The sequence below is a fragment of the Vulpes vulpes genome, chromosome 15, assembly GCF_048418805.1.
Source record: "Vulpes vulpes isolate BD-2025 chromosome 15, VulVul3, whole genome shotgun sequence".
In the NCBI taxonomy this organism is placed as follows: Eukaryota; Metazoa; Chordata; class Mammalia; order Carnivora; family Canidae; genus Vulpes; species Vulpes vulpes.
The window spans coordinates 33,298,953-33,316,815 of NC_132794.1; the positions used below are offsets into that span (position 1 = coordinate 33,298,953).

General features: G+C 37.6%; 1 pseudogene; it reads left to right on the forward strand.

Moving 5' to 3' along the window:
* The first annotated feature begins 1,652 nt into the window (after positions 1 to 1,652).
* LOC140595568 (ATP synthase subunit d, mitochondrial pseudogene) overlaps positions 1,653 to 17,863 on the forward strand; it is a 109,078-nt pseudogene continuing 92,867 nt past the window's right edge.

Genomic DNA, 17,863 nt, shown 5'->3' on the forward strand with positions numbered 1-17,863 from the left:
TGGATGATCCTATTGTTAGGACTTTTTTTTTAAGCGTGTAGAATTATCACATAATATAAAAATTATCCTGGGACCTACTTTAGAATTACCTCTGAAGAGATATATGAAATACATGAGAATATTTTACTAAAGTCACTGTGGCTACTATCACCTCTAATAACAAGTAGATATTATCAGTGTTAAGTAAAAGAAATTAGACAAATGTAATGAGAAATCAGTTGACTAGTGAACTCAAAGTTTTCAGGTTTTTTTAAAGTGTAAGATTTTAATTGAGATCAAAGAGACAATATGAAAATTCACCTGAAATAGATCTCCTGACATATCCTTTTATTTTTTTAATAAAACTTTCATAACAGAAGCAGCTATTAAAGTAATTGACTTGAATACATCAGGCTGCAAAAAGGTTCCTGAGAGCTTCAGTCTATGGACCAGAGAATATGTTCACACTTTGGATCCCTCAGAAAATACAACTCTATAATAAATGGCAATCGTTCATTAGAAATGATGTATTTCTCTTATTATCCATGTCGGTAGTGGGAAAGATATTTGAAAGTTTTACCAAGGTTAGACACCAGACTGTCAGAGTTGTTCCAGGAAAAAGACAAGCAAAGAGAATGTGCATCTTTCAAGAGTACTCCTACTTTGCAGCCACTTGAGAAATGTAACACCTGCTGCCCCCAAAGTGTTTCCCACCTGCTAAGGTTGTAAAACAGACAGATTGGTCAGCCAGCTTAGATTTCACAGGACAAGTCTGGAGTAAATAAGCCATTCTACTTAGCTTTGAAAAAAAAAAAATCTATTGGAAATGACAGAGTAGTTGGTGAATAGAGATTATTTTGAAGTGTGCTGCAGAAATTGGCCTTGGCACAGGACATTTTAAAAAGGACACTCTTCTGTTTTATTATTAGAATGTAGGAAAATGGTACGATCTTGCCATCACCACTTGATTCTCTTCCTCTGTTATGGAGATGGAGCTTCCCAAGAAGGGAACCACTCTCATGATTCACAACAAGGAAAGAAAAGTCACTCTTTCTTCACCATAGTTTCCTTTCATGATTTAGGAAGCTGCCATTCATTAATGTGGCAAATCTATTCCTGTTGGAGAAGAGCTAGTTCTTAATTTCCCACCCGATGGGTAGATTTATATTTCATTGACCACTTCAAGGATAACAGTCCCAATTCACCAGGACTCAAAAATCTGCCCAGGTATATTCCTCTTCTTCAGGGATGGTGATGATCATCAAATTAGCAATAACATTTAAAAATTGTATGTAATATTACTATAGCCAGGTCCCATTCCAAAACTTTATGCATATTAACACATTTAAGTCCCTACCCCTATAAGATAAGCACTATTATTCTTTCCATCTTATAGACAAAGAAACTGAAAAAAGATTAGGCAACCTGCCTGAGATCGGAGTAAAAAGTGCAAGTGGTATAGAATTCTCACACTTCCTAAAATATAGAATGCTATTCCTCTATACAGAATAGAGAAAACTTCTAAAATGTCTCTCAACTTCCTCCATGCCCTACAAAGAGCACATATTATATGATTACACTCATATTAAATATTCATAAAAAGCAAATAGAGAGAGAAATATATTGAGACAGAAAGTAGATGAGTGAGTTATCACCCAGGGCTGTGGACAGAAATGGGGAGTGACTTTCTAAAATTAGATGATGATGATGATGATGATGATGATGATGATGAATGTATGAACATTCACTTAACCATACACTTAACCAATTGAACCATACACTTAACACAGGCGAATCTTATAGTATGTAAGTTATATGCCAACAAAGCTTTTTTTGAAAAAAATTAAAAATCAGCACACTTTATCCCAACCACTCTACAGGAGAAGGTAACACAGCAGCTCTTCCCCAGTCATGAGGCAATGTTCTTGAAAAATCTCATCATAGATGAAATCAAAGTGAACAATTTTACACCTAATTAAAGTAAGGAGAATTACAAAGAACAAAGTGTGATGGTGATGCAAGCATTCCCTTAGTACTGTTTTACATTCTCTAAATTAATAAACAATTGGGAAACATGCCAAGAAGAAAGTGTGCTGCATGCGTGCAGAAAAGAGAATATCAATGTCATTTTATACAGCCTGTTTAAAGCAGTTATTATGGGTAATTTACTATTAATTTGTATTTACCACTCTCTAGTTCCTAGAAATTTCTTTCTCCCACTTTTTACATAAAGCTTGTAAATGTGTTTTGTGTTGCTTTAGATAATATGCAAATAAAAAGGCATCTTTCTGCATGTGGCTCTTCCTTTAAATGTACCAGTTCAAGTGGCCAGTTAGTGATTTGTAATTCTAGAAGTTTAAGAACAGAGATGCTTGAACAAAATCACCATAACATTGAATGGATAGCCACATGGCCAATAATATGATTAAAAAGGTAATATCAATCCCTCTGAAGAACGAATAACTTTATGTCATATCATCGCATTGAAAATTTCCTTTTTTAGCATTTGCCAACCACAGAAAAGCAGTTTCAATGATGTGAAATGTCCTGAGCCTTTTTCATCTCTCTTCTTTCAGATGTTCTAATACCCTGCTTCTCTGATTTACTGCATGCAACCAGCACTTCCTTCATTATCAGTAATATAACCCTTAGAGAATTTAAGTCAATGAGTTACCTTTTTTAGGAAAATTTTTATTTTAATCTCTGACTAATTCGATCATCTTTTACTAGAGAGAGAAATCTGAGTCAACATGCATCCCTAGAAAATGTATTATGCAACTTTTGTTTATTTGTCAACCCCTGTTTCACATTGTCATGTTCCTTTATGATCCCCTCGATTAGGTTCACATCTAAGGCATCTAGGTAAGTGAGAAATTATCTTATTTTAATGTTGTTCTACCAGGATTTTCACTACCTGCTTTAGTAAACCATTCTGGGATGAAAAAATTGTTATGCTTATATCACAATTAAATTAGCCATGCCAGAATGAATTCCAAAGACACTAGAGGAGTTTTTAAAGACTGGAGGACTGGAGATGAAGAACATAGCAGATAGTCTATGTAAATCACTAATAGTCACATAAATAGAAGCAAATAGAACTCCGTTGAGGGAACAAGCATCGTAGACAGGTTAGCAACATAAACTTGAGATCTAGAATATCTCCACTCTGCCTCTTGCTTCTGCTACCAGTGACTTGTGTCATTTTTGGACAAATTACTTATCTTTGCTATAACTTGCATCCCTCATCTATAAAATGGAACTAAAAATTGTCCCTGCAACCAAAAGATATTTATGAACATTAAATGGCTAGACACATATAAAGTATTTGAAATTGTCTGATGTAATTGTTACCTATTATTATCTTGTAGGTCATTGATTCTCAGTCCAGGAAGGGAGGCATGTGTCTGAATCACTTGGCAAGCTTTGCACCCATTCCACCTATCATTTCCCACTCCCAAGCAATGTACTATGTGATGGGGAGTCTCAAAGATTTTTAAACAGGGAAATGGCATGATATTTGCCTTTTACAGAAATCTCTCTAGGGGCACTGTAGACGAAGAGAGAAATGACATAAATCAGGAAGTCTACTGCAGACATTCAGATAATTCTCTGAAAGGAAGCTGCAGCTATGGAAATAGAAAAAGACATAATAGTTACAAGATAGATTTATCAAAGTAAAAAAGAACAGAGTTTAATCACTTGGTGAATGTAGGACAGACAACACCCATGTTTCCTGCCCTAGGGACCAGAATGCATAGAGCTACCATTGTCCAAGAGGGAATTAGATATGGAAGAGGATATATAGCACCTGTCTTCTTCATAGCTACTAAACTAGTAAACAGGTACTCAGAAGTATACTTATTAGGAATAACTACAAAGCAGACTCAACAAGAGGGAATATTGCCTATGTCTCTCTAAAGGAAATGTACATCTTTTCCATACAGAACCTAGATCTATCAGTTTCTCCTCTCCGAAATCAAAGGTATCTGTCCCATGCCTCTCATTAATATCAAAACCCTAGCATCAGTAAATCTACCAGCCACAGACTCCTAAGGTTCTGCCAGAGTCTTCAGCTGCTAAGTAATGGCTCTGAGTTAATATTCTCAGTTGCTGTTTAAAACTGAAATTCAAGAGACATCACACAATGGAGGGATGATACTGAAAATGTACACTCAGCCCAGACCCAGTTCTTTCCAGTGGAAAGATAATCTTTATGGGATGAGAGAGGAATCCCAAGTAAGCCCAGAAAAGATGTGGAAAAATAGGTCATTTCAGGACTTGAGCTGGGGAAAAGAATCAAGAAACAATGTATTTCCACAGGTCACATGTCATCCCACAATATACAAGATCAATTCATACAGCAGGGTAGCAAGATCAGAAATTCTGAGTAAGTCCAGGGGGCACTGGTACCTAGAAATTGTACACGATGCTTGGAGAAAATTGAGGTAATGTGGCACATCGATGGAAGAGCCAACAAGGTTTTTATTTTAATGATAGAATTGAATTCTGAAATTAAGCACAGCAGGTAGGAAATGGATCTAGCACAGATGTCAAAAGCTATCATTGGCTTTTGTGATAAAACATTTTTTTTCCCTTAAGCCCAGGCTAGTGGCCTATGTAGGTCATTGATGTTGAGCAGGAAAAAACAAACATCACAAGTTGAGTGTCTTTCTGAGGAAATTTTGAAACAAGTTACTGTCATTCAAAGATTCTTTGATTTTAGCCAATAGTTCATTATCAAATAATAGTATCAGAGGTATCATATTTTCTAACAATCACATTTTACTGCAGAATATACAAAATAAGTAGTCGAAATTAAAAAACACAAATAAACTGACACCAGAATCCTAGCCAATGTCTGACATCAGGCACACCTTGCATGGCCAAGAAGATAGCTATGATTTTGTGTTCTTGTTTATCACACAATTTGAATAATCTTTCTTCTTGTATGTAAACTGTTTCCTCAGAAATGGCTTTTTTCTCTCCTATTTTCAAGCTTTTTACACAAGAAATGTTAGAGCTATTTAATAATGGGTTTTTCATTTCTTTTTGAACTCTGTTTATCTTAGATACTGCAATCTCATATTGAAGACTGAATGTCAAATTCTTCAGGCATTTATCATTATTTTAAAAGAGGGAATCAGCGAAGTTGAAGTTTTGTCTTTTAATCAGAATAATATTCAGTCACAGGAAATCCATGCATCATTCCCCATTATAAGGCTACACTTGAGTAAAAAAAAAAAAAAAAAACAAAAACACTTCACTTGAGTTTTCATTACTAGTGAAAGCATTTACCTATATGGCATAATTCAAAGGATAATAGTGAGCCCCATTGTCCCCCAAATCTTCCAAATCACCAGTAAAATACTAAGCCACTTCATAATTAGATGTTCTGTATTTTAAGTTATGGAAGGGCCTTCTCTTATGTAATGTTATATGTAAGTAACCCTGGGAAAGGCAGTATATTAAAGCAGTTATTTTTCATACTTTTTGTACAAGTCATTGCAACTGCTCCTTGGATTAAATCATACATAAAATGCAATATATAAATAAGGTGGAACAAACAGGATTAGAAACTTGTCCATATTTCTATCGTTACCTCTCAACCCAAATCCACCTGGCCCCTGAGGCACTGCTCTGAAATCTCAATGATTCCTGAGAGCAAATTTGAAAACTGTTAAGTTCAGAGAGGTAGACAGAAACAAGATCACAGTATGAGAAAGTTGGTTTCTTTTGGTAGTCATATATATTCACATGATCACATCATTACTAACTTTATTCAACAATGAACAGAGCTTCTTTACGTACCAAGTACTATGCCGAGTAGTGTGTACACATTGATAAAAAGATATATTCTCTGTTCTCAGGAGCTTATAGATCAAAATAGAAAATTCAGAAATAACCTCACACATGTATGGTCAATTGATTTTTGACAAAGAAACAAATAAACAAATAAAATTCAGTGGAAAAGGGATAATCTTTTAAATCAGTGATCTTGGAATAATTGAAGATCTCTCAGACAAAAAAGAAAATTGAAAGATACCGAAATCTAACTCAAAATGGACCACAGATTTAAATATATAAAAATTAAGAACTTCTGTTCTTCAAAAAAATACTGAAAATCCAAGTTGCAGTGTAAGCCTGGTTAAAAATATCCACAAATCATATACCCAATAAAGGATGTATATCTAGAACATACAAAGGACTCTTAAAAGTCAATAATAACAAAACAAAACAAAAATTGGGCAAAATATTTAACACATTTTATCAAAGATGTTAGGCTGAAAAATAAGAGGATTTGAAAACTGCTCAATATGTCCAGTCATTAGGCATTTAATGCAAATTAAAATTTCAATGTGCTATCTCCACACACCTAAATATCTAAAAGCAAAAATATTTGCAAACAGCCATCAAGTGAATGGCCACACAAACTATGTTATTTTGCATAATAAAATATTATTTTGAAATATAAAGAATTGAACTATTGATTCACATAACAACGTTCATAAATCTCAAGATAATCATGCCAAGTGAAATAGCCAGAAAACTAATATGTATTTTATATCTCATTACTAAAAAATTCTATGAAATTAAAACTAAAGTGATGGAAAGCAGATCAGCAGTTGTCTGGAGTGGAGGAAAGGTGCAGGATAGAGGGGTTACAAAGGGATAAGAGGGGCCATTTGAAGGCACTGGATATGTTCATGATCTTCATTGAGGTAACAGACTCATGGATACAAACAGATATCAAACTGCTCAAATTATGCTTTCCAAATGTATGCATCTTATTATACATCTATTACACCTCATTAAAGCTATTAAAAATTCCACATGCATCAAAAATCCAAATACTAAATATAAAACTAAAAAAAAAATTTTTAAACAAAATTATTAAAAGAAAAATTACATAAGCAAGTTAAAAGTATTCTGTGGTTCCATAAAGGTGACATGCACTCATTCTTGTGGGTTCATGGAGAACTATTTTAGCTCCACCAAGCACAGACATTCCAGGCTGAGAAAGCAATATGTGCTCATATAATAGAAGCTCCAACTGAGTTTATACAGCAAAGCTGGCTAAAATATGACAAAGAAACATCAGGGATCAAAAACTTAAGTATTTTTCTTCCCATTATGCTTCTCTGACATTGTAAACCCTGATTTCCAGGACAACTAGATGCCAATGAGGCAAAAATATAATCTCAGAGAATTCGATTAAACACAGCTAGGCTCAATAGAAAGGAGCTGATGTTCATAGGGGGGTTCAGATGCAAATCCTACTGGCAAAGACTATTTCACTGCACCATATCTTTGATTTTGCACTATTTTTATACTTGCCTTCTTTGAAGAAGGGAAGAAGGGTGGTTAGAAAATGCATAATGGAGGCTATCAGGGTACTGGGATACCAGAAATTATGCTCAAGGTCTGATGCGTAGGATTATAGATACAGATCAATCTATAGATATAGATAGATAAATTTATATAATTTATATATTATAAATATATAAATATATATATATAACTATATAAAACTATATAGCAATATAAGTTCTAATCTTTTCTCCTGGTTCAAGCCTTCTATGACAAATGTGCCTTATTCTGGACTACCTTCTCTATATTCATTTGTGTCACAGTGAGATCCCTGAGTTAGTCAGAAACACCAGAAGTATTTATTTTTAAATATTGATTGAGGCCTCCTCCCTGGACTTCAGAAAGAATGTTCAACCCCTGCCTTTAAAATGAAACAAATTTTTAATTACTGTCGTTTTTATTAATAAGTAAATGAAAGTGGATGTGAAAGGGAAAAAATATCTTTATTCAAGATTCCAAATGTAGCTTGAACTCTTTTTTTACCAGCTATGATGGCAACAACAACAAAAAAAGAGCTTTCTTGGGAATGTGGACAAGCAGGTGAGAACATATCTTCTCAGAGAGAAAATTAACTGGCTCCCTAAAATGTCAAATTTGGATTACTAGGAGATGAGGAGAAGCAGGTGGGTCTTATCAAATATGAAGCCCATGTAAAATACATGATGGCAGTTACCAAAGTCATAATGAGTTTCACTGTTACTGCCCACAAATCCTTGTACATATGCAAACACCCGTTGCTAACTCTTTAGAAGAGCAAATATTTGCGAAGCAAGGCTTATGCAAACTAGAAACTAATTACCAATGTTTGTTTCCAGCCAATTTTTACAAATTAAAATTCCAGCTCAGCCAAGAGAGTGTCTTATAAAATAAACTGGATTATCAATATTTATAAACGATTAATCATTAGAAATGATATCACATGCTCAAACCGTGCCCCATCTAACTTTCATCCCATTGTACAAAATGTATATTCTTCGTGCAACATTCTAGCAAAGTAGCCACAAATGTCTTTAACTTTAGGAACATCCCTAACTCTAACAAATGAACATGTATTCAAGAATTTCATATATGCCAAAAACGTGCAATCTGGGTTCTCCTCTTTAACCTATATAACCATGACATTTCCATCAATTGCAAACATAGTAATTACCACTTATTACCACCAGTGTAATGCATAATCCCTAACTTGCCGTTTTCATTGCATGAGCTTGGCAGGATAGCAAAAGAAAAAATTCTGTGGTAGTAGAGCTAGAGATAATTCCACACTTTGGGTGAAATGGAGTGTACCAAAGAAGCAAGAAAGGGCAAAAGAAAGGGGAAAATGTAGAAGACACTAAGCATCTAATTAATCATTCCCTTAATTCATTGTGTGTCCTGGTTTGTATTTAAGGAAGAAAAATTGAATTTACTTCTTGTTCTTTTTGTGCCTAATATTGTCAAATAAGTTTACATTTTCTAATTTAGTTTTCAAAACAATACATGACGAGAAAATAAAAAAAGAGGTGAGGTGGGGGTAAAGATGTCTAGAGCTGGTCTGTGTTCTCTATGCCAGACAACCTCTATCTTTTGATTTCAAAACCAATTAGTTTTTCTCTTTTTGACTCTCATTAAACCATATAAATCTTAGGCTTTAACTCATCTCCCCGTATGGCATTTTGTCCTACCTATTTTAACCCTAAAACTTCAAAAATATTTCTTTTGACTTAAAGGAATTAGTTAGAACCTGCTAGGGATTCTATGGAAATACAAGAATGCTGTATAAAAAATAAACAATCTTCAGATTGTATTTACTTATTTATACAATCTGAAGATTGTATTTCAACGTCCCAGAAAAACCAAACTGCACTCTGCAGTGAAGTTTGTTCGACATTAAAAAAGTAGGCACTACTGAAAAAGTTTAATGCAGAACACGGTAGAAAGATGCCTATTGCCAAGTCCTTCACGGCTCACCATAAATGTGAACAGCAAAGTGCTATCCATTTTAAAATCAATCAAGGTGATGCAACGCTTAAAACACAATTGATTTTGGCTAATTTGCAAGTAGAAAGGTTTGGAACTTGAATAATTTCTTTCCCACTTTACCTGGTTCAACAGCCTAGTCAATGAGTTGCCTAATTATTAGTCTTGCTTATTTATTTATTTACTTTAAAGAATTCCTGAATGAGACAACTTTTTATTTATTTCCAACTGCCCCCAGGTAGATGAAATAGACTGCAAACCAAAATCTGAAAAGAAGTAAAAGAATAAAAAATAAATAAATCCACCGGTCAGGGTGAGCAAAGTGAGGAAAAGCCACCAATCACGAACGACAATCTCCAAACTGTGCGTTTGGAATTTGTAAAAAGTGAAAAACAATTAAGAGACTCCATTTCAGCCTCCTATTAGTGATTAGGTTGAAAAACAATGAAAAGAAAGAGGAAGAAAAGCACCACAAATTCCATTAGGAACAGATTAGAATGATCTTTAAATTACTCTTTCTGTCTGCCTCCTCCGTTCAGGCAGCCTCAAGAGCTTACCACCTTTCTGAGGAATCAGCACGCCGCCTCGGTGTCCTTTTAAATAAGCATTCATTGCATTTTTAAAAATACAATGGTGTATTTGAATGATATGATAAGGAGTCTATATTCTCCAGGCACTTGAGGTCCCTTTCATACATTTCTCCAAAGTGACTCCTGCAGGAGGGGAGGCAGCGACGTTCTAAAATCTGTCAGAAACAATCTACCCGGATGGGTAAGTCTCCCCACACACCCAGCCAAAGGGTGTTGGATCCTTCCTACATGTGCATACCTGTGTGTGCCGAAGAGAGAAATACACAAATACCTAGGTAAAACTATATGCATGCATGCACACCGCAAATATAAACATTTGCAGACTTGAATATTTGTCTCAGCTAGGAAAATGAGAACTCAGTAAAACGTTTTCAGCAGATAAGTGGTTCAAAATATCTGCTGCTTTCAGAAATGCCTAATTAATCGTGTATCTCCCCCCCCAATTGTATATTATGCAAAATAATTGCCCTACTTTCCTTTGATAAAATTACTGATTTATCTGAATACAGTTAATTTAAAATCTGCTGGTGGTAGGGGAGTTTGCACCTTTGTTTTCAATTTGATAAGGTTTTACTGAATATTCACATAATTATTAAAATATTTTTGTAAAGTTATACTTAGTGCTATTATAGCTGAAGTTCTAACAGTGTTCAAATGTTTTTCTTATAGAAATTTAAAAACCTGGTGAATTGTTCACAATTTCCATGCTGAAAGGCTGCCTGTCAAACTAAAATAGCAACACAATGCAAGCCATTTTGTGACTCAGTTCTTGATTGCAGACAGCTGAGATTCAATAGCTGGAGGGGGAATTAAGGACACCATCCAGACGTCTGTAATAATTCCTCTACTTTTTTTCCCCCTCACTTGAATGCCGCATCAGTGTGTCTGCCTATTTCTTCTCTCTATAATTAAACAGGACAGCAGCACTGATACACATCTTGATCATAAAAAATTTATCCATTCACTAAAAGACTAATGAACATACCAGCAGAGTTATCTGGTCTGGAAACTTTGCTTACTATAATTCCCGGGGCCCTGGTTCTGACATTTACAAATGACCCACTAAAGCCAATGCAGCTGATCATGATGACCTCAAAGTTATCTTGGTGACATGGAGCACCCTCAACATGAGGGGAGAAGCAGAAAATATCAGAACCAGTAGTGGAGCCTTCTCCATAGCCTGGACTGGATGTCTCTGAGATTCACATCACTTACAAATACACACACGCATGCACACACACACACTCATCCATTTATGCATATGCAATTCTTTGAGATGAATCAAGTAATTGTACCTTAATATAGATGGCCCATTTCTGCAGCACTAGGCTATATTTTCTGAAGGATAAATAGCAGACTAAATGACATGGTCAGCAACATAGCTGAATTCACAGCAGATGAGAGTTACAGGATTGTCCCGGGTCTTAAAACAATTAAACTTTCACCCAAATACATACAAGCGCTCAAAAATATCACACACCTGCCAGCACATGAAGGCATGCTGCTCACATACCAGTTTTGCTCACAGCAATCACCCTGGCACCCTGAACCATACATACTCAGTCAGTTTTCACTGTGATCAACACTGCCCAACACTGATCTGTGACTTTTAACTGAAGGCATTTGGTTAGGTCTATTTTTAGCATTCCAGCCAAGATATTTTTGCTTTGTCCATGTGGCTTTCAATGCCCAGGGCAATCTCCTGTTCAGAGGATCACGATCCCATTCCAAGCCCCTGACTCTGGGAGGGAACACAGATAACATTTATTTCATGCTGTTTTCAGGTTCAACCACAAACAAAAATTCTGAGGCTTCTGTGAGATGTTCCTAGCATCTTGTTGTACTGTGTCCCGTGTCCTTGTTCTGCTCACCAACTGTCCCCAAGCTACCATTCAGTACCATTAGTAGAATTTGAATCCCCTGTCCTCAAGCAAAACCTTATTTTCTTACCTATGTAGGGCACACAGATGCAGGCAATCATGGTCTCATGTCTGCAGGGAATGTGCTGATTGGCTCATGTGCAGAACCTCAGTACAGAATAATGACTGAATAATTCTAGGTTTTCATGAAATCACCTCATGACATTTTGTCATTTCACAAATGACGAATTCCTGCCCAAATGTGGGTGTGGAAGATTTTTCCATCAAAACCATCAACCACAGTTAACCTAATACCTGGCAAGGAATTAGAAGTCCAACCACAATAGTAGTAGGTAGAGTTTGAACTTCAGCACTCCAACAATTTGGGGTATGGACTAGATGAATTTCTAGACCTTCTAAGCATTCAAGTTGGAATTAGAACTTACCTGAGCCTTGTCCCTCTCACAATTGGGCTTTAGATGATGACATCTATTGATCCAGACAGAAACACCTAGTATGAATATCACTATGTCCTGAAATCCCAACAAATTTGATCTATAATGTACCAATATAAAAAAACTGATCCCTTTGGGAAGGATATGACTGTACTTCCATTCACAGGTCAGTGCCTCTATTCACAGCACTTCCTGACTTTATTACAAAGTCTGTTATTGAAATGCCAACACTACTCACGACCAGGTCACAGGGGCCATCACTCTTTATTGAAGGTTCAGAGATACAGCTATAAGCAAAGAACATATCTCTTCCCTCACGGAACTGGTCATGTGTGGAGAAGGAAGAAAATAAAAAAGTTTTAGAAAAAAAGATAAATATATAAGATCGGGTGGTATCGAATGTTATGAAGAAATACAAAATTAAAGAAAGAAAACATAGGCATACTATTTTAATTTACTCCGTGGCGACGTAACATTTGATCTCAGGCTTGAGGGGAAATGAGAATGCAAATATCTGGAAAATTGTTTCAGAACAACGATAAGAACAAAGGCCCAGAGATACTTGAGCCACATGGGAGCAGTGCTATCCTAAATGACTCTAATTTCTTCATCATTTAGGACCATGTGCCACTTGGAATCCAAACAATTGGTTTGAATGGAATTTCCTTGAAAAAAAAATTTTAAATAGTTTTTCTTTATTTCCAGTGTCACGCTCTACTTCAGTTCTTCATAACCTCTTACGCAGCACCATTTCAGGGGCTCATAACTGGACTCCAAAACTCCCAGTGCCTCTACAATTCAGCTCATCCTACCATTGCTAAAATTATCTTAAAAAGTAAAGATGGTGGCAAGACACTCTCTCCTGAGAACACAATGCAAATCCTGAGTCCTGGCCTTTAGGCTCTCCAAAATTTGCACTTGCCTCCCTTTGCAGACTAATTTACAAAGCGTGTTTTACCATGTCAGCTTGCCTTAGCTGTGACTCTATTTCCAAGACTCCCCTTCTTTCATATGCTTCTAAGTTAAACTCGCCCCAAGAGGAATCTGCACGATTTGGAAGGTGCAGTGAAGATATCGTCGTTCCTCTCCCAAAGTCCTTGCAGTGGGATATGAGAAGAGACAGGCACAGAAGTGCTGGCAAATTCCAGCTTGTCTTCGATCTCCCTGTTCTACGTATAGCTCTTCCTCCCAACAGCCAATTCTGCTGATAGGACCTCAGGGCCCCTGCCAGATGCAGCGGTGACAGGCCTCAGCAGCTCAGCTCTCCTGCCCTGCCCTGCTCTGTCCTGCTCCGTCAGCTGCAGAGACCAGCTTTCCCAGATCCCTTCCCAAGTTTCTATTTGTTTACCCACAACAGCACATCAGAAGTCTTAGGGACTAACTTCTCTGTAATCCTCTGCAATTTCTCTTCTCAAAAGACCCTTGACATCCCCAGCATCTCTGATTGTGTAAGGTCTTATTCTTATCGTAAAATCCCATATTCCACAAAACTCACGGTGATTCTGCCTCCTTTGTTGCACCCAGACTCACTCTGTCTGCCTCTCCCTCTTCCTCCTTCTCTCGGTCTCTCTCTCTTTCCCACGCATTTGCTTCCAAAGCACTTCTGTGTTTACCTCTATTAAAGGACATATTATGTCACAGTCGTGAGAAAGGGTTAATTAGCTTGATTAGCTTTTCATATTTTTTTCTTATGAATGTGATCATAAAAATCCACAGGCATGAGGAGAACACAATCCGATACCACTTGCCTCGTGTGCAAACACAGTCTGTTTCTCTAACACTGTGTGTGTTTCTATAACACTGATTACCTTATACATGATCAGGACTTTGGAAATAATGGAAGTTTGCATGCAGGTTTTTTCTAGAAAAAGGGAGCCAGAATAGCCAGAGTAGAATTAGAACTGTCATCAGCAAAGGAAAAAGCCCTCAGTTCAGCTGCTACCCTTACAGCTGTACTTTAAGAAAAAAACAAGTACCTGCATGAGGAGCTCTTTTCCCAGAGAGGCTCGCCACCAGCTTCGTACAGCTTTCAGCTCCTGGCCCATTTCTCTTCCTCCCATTACCCCTAAATGGCAGCCCCAGCAGCTCAGGGCTCAGTTGGTCTGCAGCATCTCAGTGCCCACAAACCAGCATTTCCAATCCATTGTTCTGGTGGTTTTAAAAAAAAAAAAAAAAAAACTAACTCCAGCCACACAGAGGCTGCCTGCCTCTGCTCTTTGTGTTTTAGTCCCAGTTACCAATTAATATTTTAGTTAATGCTTTAGTTAAAAAGTTACATTGGGTTTGAATCTCTGCCCAACTCTATTTTTTCCAATAAGCCCTGTTATTTTCAGTGCGCAATTTTGCAGAACAAAAATTACCCAAGAACACATATGTTGTGCATGGCAGAAATGCCTGATATACTGCATAAATTGTATATGAAATTATCTCTGTACAGGAGTCTCTAGCACACAACACTGATATGTGCTAAACTAATGAATGTATATGCATATTATGTGTCGTACATATAACTGTGCATATTTATATCTTGTGTACTGATTTCAATGTTTCCTATGTGAAAGAATCTTTCATTCAATTAATGGAAATGATACTGAGTGAAATTGACAAAATTCATGCTTTCACAGAGCCTATAACTTGTAGGAAAGGTAGATAATTAAAAATCAAATAGAGTCTTGTTTGTGTGACAGTAGAGGTTCAAGTTTTCTTGGAAAGCTGCTTACTGAGGGGGTCTAACCTGGTCTAATGGTCAAGAAAAATCTCTTCCTGAAGAAAGCGGTGTCTGCCACAAGATCTGAAAAGTTGAGGAGGTGTTCCAGTATTTCTTTTCCTCTGGTGCCTGCAGTCCTTGGTCACACTACTTGGAAGAATGAAGAGGTAGACCAGACACAGTGATGCTTTCAGTTTATCGAGCAATAGTACAAAGCTCCCAAAGCTGGAGCTGACCTAAGAGGGTTCCACTGGAGCTTCTAAGACCAGGAGGTTTGGGGGCCTGTTTGGCAGGCTGTTTTGATCTGATTAACCCTCCAAGCACCTGTCACCCAATCAGGTTTTTGTCATCCAATTCTCATGTGGGAAAGGGTGGAGGGCTCTTCCAGAGTGGTGTAAAATCCTTTTAAGGGTGGTTTCCTCTTGGGTTGGGGGGTTTTGTCCCTGCCTGCCTTTCTCCCAACTATCTTTATTAAAGGTAGTCAGAAGAATGGAGTGGAGGTGAAAGACAAACAACAGGTGTGAAGGTGGTGAGATAAGAGACAATGTGAAAAAAAAAAACCAGAGAAGTGAAAAAAATCAAAGTTTGAAGCACTGAATTTGAGGGGAAATATTCCTAAGGATGGGGTAAGAAGACAGAGGGCAAAATCCTGTGTAATTTTACCAACCACCTTAAAGAGCTGGCACTTTAATCCTGGTGACAATAGGAATTCCTGAATGATTTTAAGGATGAGATTGTCTGAATCAGATTCATGTTTCTAAAAGATCATTCTGGCTTGACAATAAGTAAATTGCACATACAAAATACTAAAGTTTTGGAGACAGGAAACTATTGCATACATTTTTTTAGAAAGACAATAGCCTGATCAAAGGCAGTAGAAAAAGGGATAGAAAAAAAAAGTGGCCTTTTAGATGGTAGAATCAATAGGCTTTTAGATGGTAGAATAATAGGCCTTGGCAATTAATTGATTGTCGTTAGGAGGTAGGGATTTAAGGCTAAGGTGGAATCAAGTACCCTTAGGTATTTTTGTCTGAGTAATTGCTGGGGATGAAGCAATTTAATGAAATGGGAAATAATGGAAAGGGAATAAATAGACTGTGAAAAGATGAATTCAAGTCATGGGTATGCTCTATATGAAGGTCAAAAGAAAATAGCGTGTATTTGGGTATCACTAGTATATTTGTGGTATTTGAATCTTACAATTGCCCAAAGACAGTATATAGAGTGAGAAAAGAAGAAACCCTAGGTGGATATTGATCTAGGAAAGATGTTAGGGTTCAAAGCCGATGGCCAAGAAATAATTCTTGAGATGTCTTTGTTGCAAAAAGGTGATTTTATTAAAGCACAGGGACTGAGGCACCTGGGTGGCTCAACGGTGTGGTGCCTACCTTTGGCCCAGAGCGTGATCCTGGGGTCCCGGGATCAAGTCCGACATCAGGCTCCCTGCATGGAGCCTGCTTCTCCCTCTGCCTATGTCTCTGCCTCTCTCTGTGTCTCTCATGAATAAATGGATAAAATCTTTAAAAAATAAAATTAAAAAATAAAGCACAGGGACAGGACCCATAGGGAGAGAGAGTTGCGCTGGGGGTCATGAGAGTGGCCCATTGTATACTCTCAAGTTGGGAGGGGGTTAGGGATAATGTAAGCCTCCCAAGTACTTTGGAAACAAGGTTTCCAGGATCCTGAGGGGGGCTAGCTATTGTTAGGAAAGGGCATTTATTACTATTGAGTAAAAACTCAGTCGTGAGATCCTTCAGATGTCTCTCAGTGGATCATATGCTTGGGGGATGATTGCCAACATATATCTGGGGTGCTGAGGGTAGAGATAATAGAAGATCCCAAAGGAATTTTTATATGTTAAAGTACAGGGTCCTGGGGGTCAGCTAAGATTGCCTTTTGCCCATAGGAAAGTATCAACATCTGAGTCCCTAGAGGAATGTCACTCTGCCTGTTTCAAGGACTTGTCAATGGGCTGTAGGTTGTAAGGAAATTTAATAATTTCTCCTCTGCCTTTGTTTTCCACATCAGAGATTCCAATAATTAGAATGTAACTCTAAGGAAAAGAGTTTGCAAAGAAGATGGGAAGTAGGAAAACCAAAAGAGCATGGCACCCTGAAAGCTGAGTGAAGTGTATCTCAAAAAGGCAAAGTGGTCACCGAATGAAGAAAGGTATGCATTTGCAGAATCCATTGTGTGTGGTTTTGTTGTCTACATAGGGCATTGGTGATTTTAATGAGGTCACTTTCAGTGCAGGGGTGTGGTGGAAGCCACAGTGTAGTGGCTAAGGAATGAGCAGGAAGCCAACACTTGCAAGAGGGATGGACCATGACTTAAGTGTGATGGTGAAAATCGAGAGATAGATGGTGGTGGTGGGAGGAGGGGCGTGGAATACACGGAAGCTTTTATAGATGCAGTTATGTTTGTCTTTGGATGTGCCTATGCTTGTCTTGCTGCCTCAGGGCATTTCACCTGGGAGGAGCAATAATAAATTAATGGGACTTCACCTCTCCTTTCCGCGTCCTTGTACTACAGATTGTCGTCCCAAATTTCAACAGCCTCTGACACCATTTTCTTTGCTTCAGTGCTATTTGGATTTGCCCATAGGCTGCGCCTTCTGTGCTTATGTCCTAGGTTGTCTCTTGTCCCATGGGCTTACCACTCCTAAATACCTCCAAACATCATCATCATCATCATCATCATCATCATCATCATCATTAATTTGCTTATTTGAGAGAGAGAGAAAGTGAGTGGATGAGTAGGGAAGGGGCTGAGGGGGAGGGAGAGGGACAGACACACCGAGTGCAGAGCCCCACCAGCCCCAGTCCCACAGACCTAAATCTTGATCTGAGCCTCGAAATGGAAACCCAGAGTTGGTCACTCAACTGACTGACCACCCAGGCACCCCCTAAACATTCTTGATACTTTCTGATATCCTTTCTGCCTTCT